Source organism: Equus asinus, chromosome 18 (assembly GCF_041296235.1).
Source record: "Equus asinus isolate D_3611 breed Donkey chromosome 18, EquAss-T2T_v2, whole genome shotgun sequence".
NCBI classification, from domain to species: Eukaryota; Metazoa; Chordata; class Mammalia; order Perissodactyla; family Equidae; genus Equus; species Equus asinus.
Genome location: NC_091807.1, coordinates 30,466,168 through 30,478,455, shown reverse-complemented (window position 1 = coordinate 30,478,455; position 12,288 = coordinate 30,466,168).

Sequence of the window (12,288 nt, the reverse complement as noted above, 5' to 3'; positions counted from 1 at the left end):
AATACCTTAGTAATAGATTATGTACATTGTGAAAATAAGCAGGATGAGAGACGGAATAAGCCATCAAATGCTTAGCTATTAATTATAACAACTAAGCAATGTAGTATTATCAATTTTATGGTAAAATGAATATTTGTAGAGAACAACGCAATTGACTATGCCTTAGAAACAACTTTGAGGTATAATTTACATATTATGAAATTCACCCTTTTTAAGTGAGCGGTGATTTTTTAGTCAATCTACCCAGTTGTTAGGCCTCATTTTTAAAAACTTAGGATTATCGCCTTGCGACTATTTTTAGGTTTGATTTCGAGTGTGTCAGTGTTTTGTTTCAAGGACGTCACGAATGGAAAAATACCCCACGAGGATATGTGGATCCAAATGGAAGAAGGAAATTCCTGGTGGCAATCATACTCGTGTTGAAAGCCTTTCCAATGATTCTTTGAGTAAAGTTTTTATTAAAATTTCATTTCCTGCTGTCCACAAGTTGTTCTTGCAAACTGTTCTATATTTAAAACAATGGGCTCCAAACTGAAACATTTCACTTGAAAGATTTTTTAATATGTTGGCAATTCCCCCCCCCCCCCCCCCCCCCCCGCTTTCTTTAGTGGGCACCTAGAATTTTTGTAGACGCACGCAACATTTTAGGCAACAAAAATCAGAAACAAATGGAAATATTCCCAAGTATATTTAAAAATGCAAGAGTTATGGGCTGGTCTGGTGGCTATTGGTTAAGTTCTCATGCTCTGCTTGGGTAGCTGGGGTTCACAGGTTCGGATCCCAGGCACCAACCTAGCACTGCTCATCAAGCCACTCTGTGCTGTCATCCCACAAAAAATAGAGGAAGATTGGCAGAGATGTTAGCTCAGGGCCAATCTTCCTCACATGAAAAAAAAAAAAGCGAGAGTTATGTATATAATATGTACCTGTATAGTTTCTTTTGATTTTTACTTGCTTACAATAAGAGCAGTTTTATAAGGGCTTCAATGGTTTGGTTTTTCAGTATTGCTATATAACATGCTAACGTTATCCACTTGTTAAAGAAAGGGTCACTAAATATCTTTTGTAAAAAAATATGTAATTTATCTCTAAGTTGACAGCATTTGCAGGGCACAGAAGATTTTCATGGTCTTTCCCCATCTTAATACAATATATTGTACAGATTGGATTGTATTTCAATAAACTTCTATTGTGTTTTAATAAAATTTACTGTAGATGTGACACCCGGTATCACTTTATGCATTTCACTTGCAAATTATTTGCTGTAACAGTTTGTTTATGGATGAAGCATGAATTAATTTCCTGTGTGTTGCTAGCTCTGTAACCTTAACCCAGAACCTCCCCCCTCCCCAACCCCCTCTATTCAAGTCAAAATGACCCATCAGAGGTCCCACTTGCAGTTTTTCCGTAAAACATGTTCTTTTTAACTTTTTATTTTGAAATAATTTCAAACTTAACAGAAGAGTTGCAAAACTAGTAAGAGAACTCCTGCATACCCTTTGCCCAGATTCACCAAATGGCTAATATTTTGCCACACTTGTGCTCTGTCTCTGTGTGTATATACACACACAAATATACATACAAACTCACATATATATAGTTTCCCTGAACTTGTTTAGCTTTCTTTAATCTGGAACAATTACCTGGCCTTGGTTTTTCATGACACTGGCTGTTTTTTTTTCATATAAGCCAATTAGTTTATGGAATGCTTCTTTGTTTGGGCTTATCTAATATTTCCTCATGATTAGGTTCAGATTATGTATTCCTGGCTGGAATGCTGCATAAATTGCAGGGTGTCCCCAGGTAGCTCATCTGCAGGCACGCTGTGTTCGAGAGCCCCTCAGTGGTGATGCTAATTTTGATCGCATGGTCGAAGTGGTATCCGATTTCTCCACCGTATAGTTACTGTTTTTCCCCTTGCAACTAGTCTGTGGAGAGACACCCTGAAAATGTGAACACTCAACTAGTTTGGTGGCAAGGGGTATGGATTTCGGCAGTTTTAGAGCAGTTTTAGGCTTAGAGAAAAATTGAGCAGAAAGTACCAAGAGTTCCCATATACCCGCTTTTATCTCCCCGTCCCCCACCCCGCCCAGTTTCCCCTATTGTTAACATCTTGCATTGATGTGGTACGCTTATTACAATTAATGATCCTATATTGATACGTTATTAACTAAAGTCCATAATTTACGGTTCACTCCTTGTGTTGCACATTCTATCAGTTTTGCCAAAAGCATAATGCCGTGTATCCACCATTACAGTATCATACAGAATAGTTTTACCATTCTAAAAATCCCCTGTACGCCATCTATTCATCCACTTTATTTGTCTGAATGCTCAAATTGTCCCAGTTTTGGCCAGCGGGAGCCATTTTGAGCTGGCTCCTGTTCCTTTTGATAAGTTCTGTCTTTTTTTTTTTTTTTTGAGCACTTCTTTTACCTCCTGGCATAGATGTTCCAGGTTCAGTTCAGTTTTTTCCTGTCCCAGCTCTGAAATCAGCTGTTTCTCCAAGCAGCCCTGGTTTCTTTTAGGGAGGAATGGTATTTAGAAACCAAGATCTGGGTACTAAAACTTTTCGTTTGAATTAAAGAAGTAAATGCATGTTGTGCGTATATCTTGTCTGTTCCTCGGTGGCTAACGGAGTTTCTTGTCTGTTCCTTGGTGGCTGACAAAGTTCTGTGTGTATTTCATTTTTGAAAAGGACTTGTTAGAAACAGCTGCCTTTATGGCGCGTTGCTGTGTAGTTACATGTCAAACTTCCCACACTGAAATTTAACTCTTGTTGCTTCAAATCTTCTGCCATATTTTCTATACATCTTCCAATAGTTTTTGCTGTAAAAGGAGTATGCTTTAGTTTATCGTTGTATAGTGGCAAGAAGAACAAGTGTTTCCCCATGACATGTGGCTTTTTGTTTTTCACCATTAGGTTTACGAGCATCAAAAGCAGCTTTTAAATACTGTCATCGATTGTAGTGAAATTTTGTAAAGAACTGGAGTGAGTACGTGTCACATGACTTAAACACTCTTGAAATACTCTTGTAGAGCTTTGCTTTTTTTTTTTTAAAGATTTTATTTTTTCCTTTTTCTCCCCAAAGCCCCCCAGTACATAGTTGTATATTCTTCGTTGTGGGTCCTTCTAGTTGTGGCATGTGGGACGCTGCCTCAGCGTGGTCTGATGAGCAGTGCCATGTCCGCGCCCAGGATTCGAACCAACGAAACACTGGGCCGCCTGCAGCGGAGCGCGCGAACTTAACCACTCGGCCACGGGGCCAGCCCCTGTAGAGCTTTGCTTTTACGGTCTTCCTAACGTGCTGGCTTCATACTGTCAGCAGCTAATATCTCAAGGCTCAATATCATTTAGGGGAAGATGAATGGTTAAGGACAATGAATGTGAAAACATTTCACAGATAGTCTTCTTGAAGGCTCTAATCCGATTGTGATTGTTTTTATATCATAAGGTGGCGCAACAAAAAGTTCATACCAGCAACAGAAGGGTCCGTTCTGACATTGTCTAATTCGCTTCTGTGTTAATAGCATTATCTTTAATTCCCAGTTTATTTGCAGGAATACTTGTTACATCTGTTTCCTGAGCATTAGTTTAGTTACAAATGGCTCTGTAATCTGTAAACATGCTTGATCTGGCCAAGTAAACAGCTAAACAAGCTCCAGAAGTGAAGAATATCAAATATTGGTGAAGCTTAATTGATTTCTTATTTAACCACGCAAAGTGAATTTCATTGCATCCTAGTGGACCCTTTATTTCAATACAAACCCCAGAATGGGTGTACTCAGTAGAGAAACCCTGTTCTAGAACCTTCCAGAAGAATTAATTTGCTTCTTTTGGGGCAGGGAGGTTGGTAGAGAAAAGCTCAGAGTCACCAGCTGAGCAGCAGCCCAGTGAAGCAAACTTTTAGGGTGTACAAACACTAGCTCAGGATGCTCGGGGAGGAGAACCTGACCAGCTCTGCTCAGGAATCTCCAGAATTGCCTTTGACCTTGGGGCTTTACCATCTTATTCCTGTCCTCATCCCAGCAGGCAGGCAATTAAGTAAAAAATAGCGAGAAAGCAAACAGTATGAACACTCAATTGGTTTGGTGGCAAGAGGTATGGATTTCGGCAGGCGACCTGGAGAAAGAGGTGTTTAAGTGGACACCAAGATTCTAAGTAGGAGATGGTTAGGAAAAGAATAGGGGAACAGTGTTCCAAGCAAAGGGAACATCATATCTGAAGGCCTGTGTTCAGTGCAGCTGGAGGAAAGAGTGAGGCAGGCTGCAGGCTGACTGCGTACAGGGAGAGAAAGATATCTGGTTCTATATGATACCATGGAGGACAGCCACGGCCCTTCCCAACTGGTAACTAAGCATCTCTGAAACAGACCACTGGGCTGCTGGTTAAGAGTATGAGCTCGAAAGTTGACTTGGCCTGGGCGGGTATCCCAGCTCCATCACTCTGAGACCTTGGGCAAGTTATTTAATCTTGTTTCCTTGTGGGGACCATCAGAGTATGCACATCATAGTGGCGTGGTGAGGATTAAATTAATTAATGCATGTAAAGAGTTTAGTCCAGTATCTGGCATATGATGCTCAATAAATATTGGCTGTTTTCTCCCGTGACCATTGCGGTTATTGTTTTTTCTACTTCAGAAAGGCTCGGGGGGAAGAGCTGGTTCTGCTAGAGAAAACCTGAAGGATCACGTGGCCCAACGAGCAAAACTTCATTCTCCAACCTCAGCTGGGCTGAAATTTAAAACCTTCTGCACTCATTACAAATCTCTGCCCCACCACTTCTCATTTTCAACAGGTGCTCTCCCACCGCACTCCCCCTTTCTGGGAAAATTCAAGCAATCAACAGATCAGACCTCAGCTTCCCACCACCAAAACCTCAAACGCACCTGAACCTGCAGCCGTCCTTTCTTTCCCTCTGGTATTTGGAAGACATGCTCCCCTCAGTTGAATGATACTCTCTCCATCTGGTTCTGTAAGCAGCCTCTCTGTAGAGATGGCTTTCCATTGATTATTTTTCCTTTCCCTCATGGCTTCGTCTTCTCACTTTGCCTCCTTCTCATCAATAATTAAACATTCTCAAGCCTCTCCCATTTTAATTAGGCATATCTTTTACCCCCCCCAGAATCAGTCCTTTCCTCTACCATCCATAACCAAATTTAGCTACACTTGTCCACACCCATCTTCATTTTCTCACTTCTCGTGTGCTCCTCAGCCCACTAAGTCTGGTTTTCTGTCCTGACCATAGTTCTTACCCTGTTCTTGCCAGGATCACCAGCCGGTTTCTTGTATTCAATCTCATTAGACTCTTTACAGCCTTTATCTTACTTGCCTTCTCAATAGCATTTGGTATTAGCATCTTCTCAGGGTCTCATGACTTCACACTGATTTGCTGTTCCTTCTGTCTCTCTAGCCATTCTTCTCAATCTGCATTGCAAACCCACTCACTGCTGGTCATTTAAATATTGATGTCCCTCTCTGCTTTGTCCTAGTCCCCCCTTCTTCTCATTTTAAGTAGATCTCCCCTCATGGTCTCTTCCCCTCTGTGACTTCATTGGCTGTCATTTATGCTGATGGCTCCTCAAACTGTCTTCAGCCCAGATCTCTCTCCTGAGATCTGGCTTTTAAACTTGTCAGCATATTGGAAATAGTCCCCAATTACCCTGCCCCCCATTTGAGGAGTCCAGTTCCAGGCCAAAATCCTATGTGTGATGTTTTAGTCTGGACCACAGGCAATAACAAAGCTTTATCTGGCAGGCCTCCTTGGAGGAAGCTGCCCTCCCCACACCAGCCTGGGCACTCAGCAGGGCACTGTGGTTTTCCGGAGGGAGTTGTAGTCAAGGGCTTGGGCTCCCCCAGGCCAGCTGTGCTCAGATGCACATCTGCATGCTGGGCACCTCCATTCAGATGCCTCAGCTGAGGCATTTTTCTCTACTTTGATTCAATACTTTTCCACTCCTAGTCTTTCTCTCTCCCCCCACCCTCCTTTTGTTCAGGAGGCTTTTATTCAGGGACCCTTGGGTGAGATATTGTTCCCCATCTGTGCTGCATCTACCTGAGTCTCCTGAGCAGTTCTGTGGGGAAAAGGGAGCCAGTGCCTCTTTTGCTTGCCCCGTGGCAGTCAATGAATGAAGGCTTGCTTGTTAATTTTCATTTGGCCCTTGTCCTGATGGACTACCTAGACCCTGGGTTGCTTGATATCATCCAGCAGAACCTTCCCATTTGAAACAGGTGTCTCTCTTCAGCTGAAGGAAATGGGGCTTGTTGAGTTTCCTGCATCTGTGTTTATAGTTTTGATCAAGTTTGGAAAATTATTTAGCATTATTTCTTCAAATATTTTTTTCTTTCCTACCCTCTCTTTCCAAATACACATATATTAGGATGCTTTAAGTTAGCTGTAGCTTACTGATAGTCTTTTCGTTTTTTTTTTTTCCAGTCTTTAAAAAAAGAGAAAACTCTCTGGCTATCATTTTTTGATACTTTCTATTGCTATGTCATCGAGTTCACTGATCTTTTCTTCTTCAGTGTCTAATCTCCTGTCAATCTTAATTGAGTATATTTTTATCTCAGACATTGTATTTTTCACCTCTAGAAGTTTGATTTGGGTCCTTTTAAAAATATCTTTCATGTCTCTCTTTAACGTACTAATACTTTCCTCTACTGTCTTGAACATAAGAAATATGATTTTAGTGTTCCAATCTGCTATTCTAGCTATGGTTTCTATTGATTTATTTTTCTTCTCCGTATGGATTGTGTTTTCCTGCCTCTTTGCATGCCTGGCAATTTTTGATTGGATGCTAGACATTGCAAATTTTACATTGTCGGGTGCTGGATGTTTTTGTATTCCTATAAATATGCTTGAGTTTGTTCTGGGATGTGGTTAAGTTACTTGGAAATAGTTTGGTCCTTCTGAGGCTTGCTTTTGTTAGATGGGACCCGAGAAGTGTTTAATGTGTGGCTAAATTTGCCCCAGTATTGAGGTCATATGAGTACTCTACCTGATGCTCCATGAACTATGAGGTTTTCCATTCAGCCCATTATGAGCTGTAGTATTGATCCCTTGTTTCTTTGTGTGTGATTCTTTCCCTGGCCTCAAGTCTCCTTGCAACACACACTTTTATCAGTATTTAGCCAAATACTTGAGGGTGACCCTTTACAGATCTCCAGAGCTTTCTCTCTTTGTACAGCATTCTCCTCCCTAGTACTCTGCCCTGTGAAGTCCAGCTGCCTCAGTCTTCTTGGACTCCTTGTTCCATCTCCTCAACCCACAGGGCTCTGGATTCCTCCTCTCTGTGCTGAGGTCTGGCAATTCTCTCCAGCAAGTCAACTTGGGCAATTCCAGAGCCTTTATCATTTGTTTCTCTTCTCTCAGGGATCATTGTCCTGAGCTTCCTCTTGTCTAAATCTAGATATATATATTCTTCCAGAAGTAGAATTCCCATCATTGTACTACTTTTTAGATCCTTTCTCCTCTCAATTTTCTCTGCTCTCTCCTTGTTAGTAGAAAGTTGTATTTCCTTGATGACCCTTGATGTCTCTCAATCTGTTCTCTCCAGTTTTTATCTCTCTGTATTTTTGCCCTTAGTTCTGGAGGATTTACTTGACTTCTAATGAAATTTTTATTTCTGCAATTATGCGTTTAATTTTCAAAAGCACTTTCTTATTCTTTTCTTTTTAAAAAATAGCATCCTATTCTTTTTTTTTTTTTTTTGAGGAATATTAGCCCTGAGCTAACATCTGCTGCCAATCCTCCTCTTTTTGCTGAGGAAGACTGGCCCTGAGCTTCCTCTACTTTCTATGTGGGACGCCTGCCACAGCATGGCTTGCCAAGCAGTGTCCTGTCCGCACCCGGGATCCGAACCAGTGAACCCCAGGCTGCCGAAATGGAAAGTGCGAACTTTAACCACTGCGCCACCAGGCCAGCCCCAAAATAGCATCCTATTCTTGTTTTATGGATGCACTACCGTCTCAAATCTTTTAGGATTTGGATTTTTGTAACATTCTCTTCTGTTCCAATATTCTATTTCTTCAAGAATCAATTTGTTGTGTTTGTCTTTCTCTTTTATGCTGCTAGATTTTCTCATTTTCTGGTCATTCTTGGGTATCCATTTATATTTAAAAGATCAAAGGTTTGGTTTTTTTCTCAAAAAGCCCCTAAAATGATTCTTGAGCATCATAACTGATGTCTTACTTAGTAGTATAAGTTCTTTCTGGGTTGGAGATAATAAAAGGTGATGAACACACACTAGTAGGCCCCTCTTCTCAGTACAACTGCTGTGACCACGGATTGTGGATGTGAGGCTTAAGAGAGGCTGTGGAGAGCCAGGTGTACCCACCTGTTTCTTATTCTCATTTTACTCATTTGCAAAGCTTATTTGATGCTCCTGAAATAAACCAAAATAAAACCCCATCCTAAGCAGGGACTGAGTCCTCATTTTCTAATCCTAGGATCCGGACTAGACATTATTATCTGACTGTGCATGTACCAGTGCTATTCGTGATCCATCTGTGACCCCTAGGATCCCTTTTACTTGTCTGTGTACGTCAGCCTGCCCCTTCTAATGGCAAGTACCTGTGCCTTTGCTGGATGCAGGCCAGAAGTTCTTGGAAAGGATGTGTGGGGGTATAAATGCCCCAGCCCCCTTCAGCCCTTAGCCAGAATACTTCCGAGGAATGAGATCTACACCATTTTCTTGAGCTTTTCCCTGGGATTAAGATTTACTCACCCACTTTGATAGTTGGCTTATTGGAAGTCTTCCCTTCCTTGTATAATCTCCCCTCTCCTCTGGTGCTGTCCTTGTACCTCCCAGAAAAACTATGTGCTCTCAATTGTCACCGCTGGATCTCCTTCTGGGGGCAATCCAGTTAAGACAGGTAGTAATGTGGGCCAAAAGTTGACACCCTTCTCATACCTCTTTATGCCAAAAGCCCCATGCTTCCCTCTCCCAAAGTTCATTAAGAGAGTCTGGTGAAGAGGGGCCAATTTCCACTCTTGTGCTTCCTAGACTGTGTTTGACCCTACTTATGGCAGGAAGAATTCAGGCACCCTGAATGTGGCAGATTTGTTTCTGAGACTGTTAAACCACAACGAACACAAACCTGCAAGACCAGTTGGGATGTAGGTTCCAGCTGTCATAAAGAATCTCTTCTGCTGATGTTGGGGTTTCATATCTGTTTATCTCCCCCGCAATAGGGTCCTTTCCTACTCCTGCAAAAATAGAAAGTCACAGTAACACAGAAATCTGCAAATTTTGTTCTCAGTTAACAACTTGTGTGTCATTTAAGGCAGTGGTTCTCAAACTTTAGTGTGTATCAGAGGACTTGTTGAAACACAGATGAGGAGCCGGCCCGGTGGTGCAGCGGTTAAGTTTGCACGTTCCGCTTCAGGGGCGCGGGGGTCGCCGGTTCGGATCCCGGGTGTGGACATGGCACCGCTTGGCAAGCTATGCTGTGGGAGGCATCCCACATATAAAGTAGAGGAAGATGGGCACGAATGTCAACTCAGGGCCAGCCTTCCTCAGCAAAAAGAGGAGGATTGGCAGCAGATGTTAGCTCAGGGCTAATCTTCCTCAAAAAGAAAACCCAAAATAAAGCAGATGAAAAGACAGGCATCACCTTTAGAGTTTCTGATCCAGTGGGTCTGGGGTGGGACCAGATAATTTGCATTTCTAATAACTTTTCAGGTGATTACTATTGTTCAGGGAGCACACTTTGAGAACCAATCCTTTATAAATAATTTTGATGTTCTTCTCACGGTACCTTCGATGATTATTCTGTTTCTTCTTGTACTCCTTTCGCTGACTCTTCTAATGCGATCTGTGTGGTTTTCCTGTGATTGCATTGTATCTAGTGGGCCATCCAAGTGTCTTATTAGTGATGATAGGATATTTAGAATTGTGTACTTACAGAATTATCCTCTGGCTAGTCTATTCCACATTAGCAGTTTTTTACCTCAGTAAAATATTAAACTACTTCATTTTTAATTTTAAACACAATTAGCAATCTCGTTCTTTTCAGATGTAGCAATTAACATGTCCAAACATCTTTACAACTACAGTGCAGTTCCTGTCAAATGTTGTGAGGTTTCCAATCTCTCAGGACACTTTGTACAGGATAATGTGTTACTCTTTGAGGGAAAAACTCCGATCTCTGCCTTAACCCTGATGTGTTTGCACTGTGTTTCCCAGAATAAAGAATAAAGTCCCTGAGGAGTTTGTGCATCACAATGTTTCTGGGAAGTTCTGTGGAAAGTGATGCCAGAATGAGGAGGCAGGAGGGGAAGAATGACATTAGCTGAGAGGTGGTGGAAGGTGTGGCCAGCAGTCCAGAGCCAGGAGGGCCACCAGCAAAGCCTCACAGTGTAGGGGAGACCCAGGGGGCCCTGGCAGGTCGGAGGGGATGAGCCGGAGAGCAGGAGCAAGGCAGCTGGGAGGAGAGGGTGCTGGAGAGAAGGCAGGTGAAGGGAAGCAGTGAAGGTGTAGCGATAACCCGGTCAACGCGTCCTAAGCAATGGGGAAGCGGAAACGATGTCTCCGATAGACCTTAATCATGACATATGCTACAATTTTGTATAGGAAGAAACATTGTGGCATTCAACTGCTCTGTGTAAGAGCGAGGTACGGAAAAGAAGGTTAGAGACTCTTTTATACGAAACACCATTAGCTAGGTGGGGGAAGGGTCTTTACAACTTACATCATACACACCATCTTCCATGTTGCCTTTATTATAAACCTTCTCCTTATGTTTACTAATAATTAAGAAGAAGAAGAAAAAAATAAGGCTTTGTGGAGAAATGTAATTTCTTTGATGACAAATATATAAGGTATGTTTTTTCTTGGCAATTGAGTTTGCTCAGACATTGTAAATGAACACACTTGTTATACTTAACCCACCACTGGAATCTACGACACCACCAACTGTCTGACCGCACCAGTCGTGTTATTTCAACTCATCATTGTGGTGGAGATTCTTTTGTTAGTCAGAAAGCATTAGATTCTAGTCTTAGCTTTATTTTTACGGACTTGCTCAAAAAACACTGCCTGAAACATTCTATATGCTCATCAATGGATGAATGGATGAACAAAACGCAGTATATATATCCACTGGACTATTACTCAGCCATAAAAAGACATGAAGTACTAAAACATGCTACAATGCAGATGAACCTCTAAAATTTCGTGCTAAGGGAAAGAAGCCACACATAAAAGGTCACATATTGTATGATTCCATTTGTATGAACTCTATCCAGAGTAAACAAGTCCATAGAGACTTGGCTGCCCGGGACTGGGGGAAGGGAGAAGGGAAGAGATTACTTAATGGGTATGGGTTTTCTTTTGGGGGGATGAAAACAATTTGGAACTTGACAAGAGTGTTGGTTGCATAACACTGTGAATGTACTAAACCCCACTAAATTGTATACTTTAAAATGGTAAGTTTTCTGTTATATGAATTCCACCTCAGTTGAAAAAAAAAAGGAAAATATTGCCTGTGGCACATCAGATTCAAATATAATGTGAAGCTTTTTCTTCCATGGCAGGCCCTGAACTTCACTCTGCCAGAGCACCTGACGGCGAGTTTCCCAGATGCTCCTTCCAGCACCTTGCAGCTCCCAACAGAGGAGGGGAGCCTGAGAGATGTAATAAGAACCCTGGTACGAGCCACACCCTGTGACAAAGACAGAAGCACGGGGTCATGGGCGGGAGAGAGAAAGCAATGAGGGGGTCAGAATCTGCCATAACTTCTGCGTTTTAGACTGAGAGAGAATCGATGGGACAGTGCTCAAATTTCCATACGGGGCAAAAAGATGCTGTAAAGCCCCAGCTATGGGTACAGATATAAGCAAACCACAAATTGAATCATTTAAGGTTTGTGTGTGCTGATTCCAAATTGGGTACGTGTAGTGTCTAGGAATCTGAAAGATGGAAAGTCCTAGAATGCAATGCAACAACCAGTAAAAGGGATGCCGAAGACCTCGACTCTGAGTCTTGAGTCTGCCGCTAACTTACCGGATGACTCTGGGCATTCATCCGAACATTCATTCAGCAAATAGAGCTTGACCACCCTTAGAACAGTGCCTACCGCTTAATAGGTACTCAGGCGGGGCATGTAAGTCCATTTTTGGTCCACCTTCAAACGCTGGCTGGGTCCTCTTCTCTCTGGACTACTGTGGAATCTAGAAACACAGCAACATGTCAACATCACTCCCTGGGAGGGCTTTTCCTCCAGCCCTTTCCCCATCTAACAGTGCCATGCTGGCCCTGCTGTGGCAGAAATGCATGTGGCACCGGA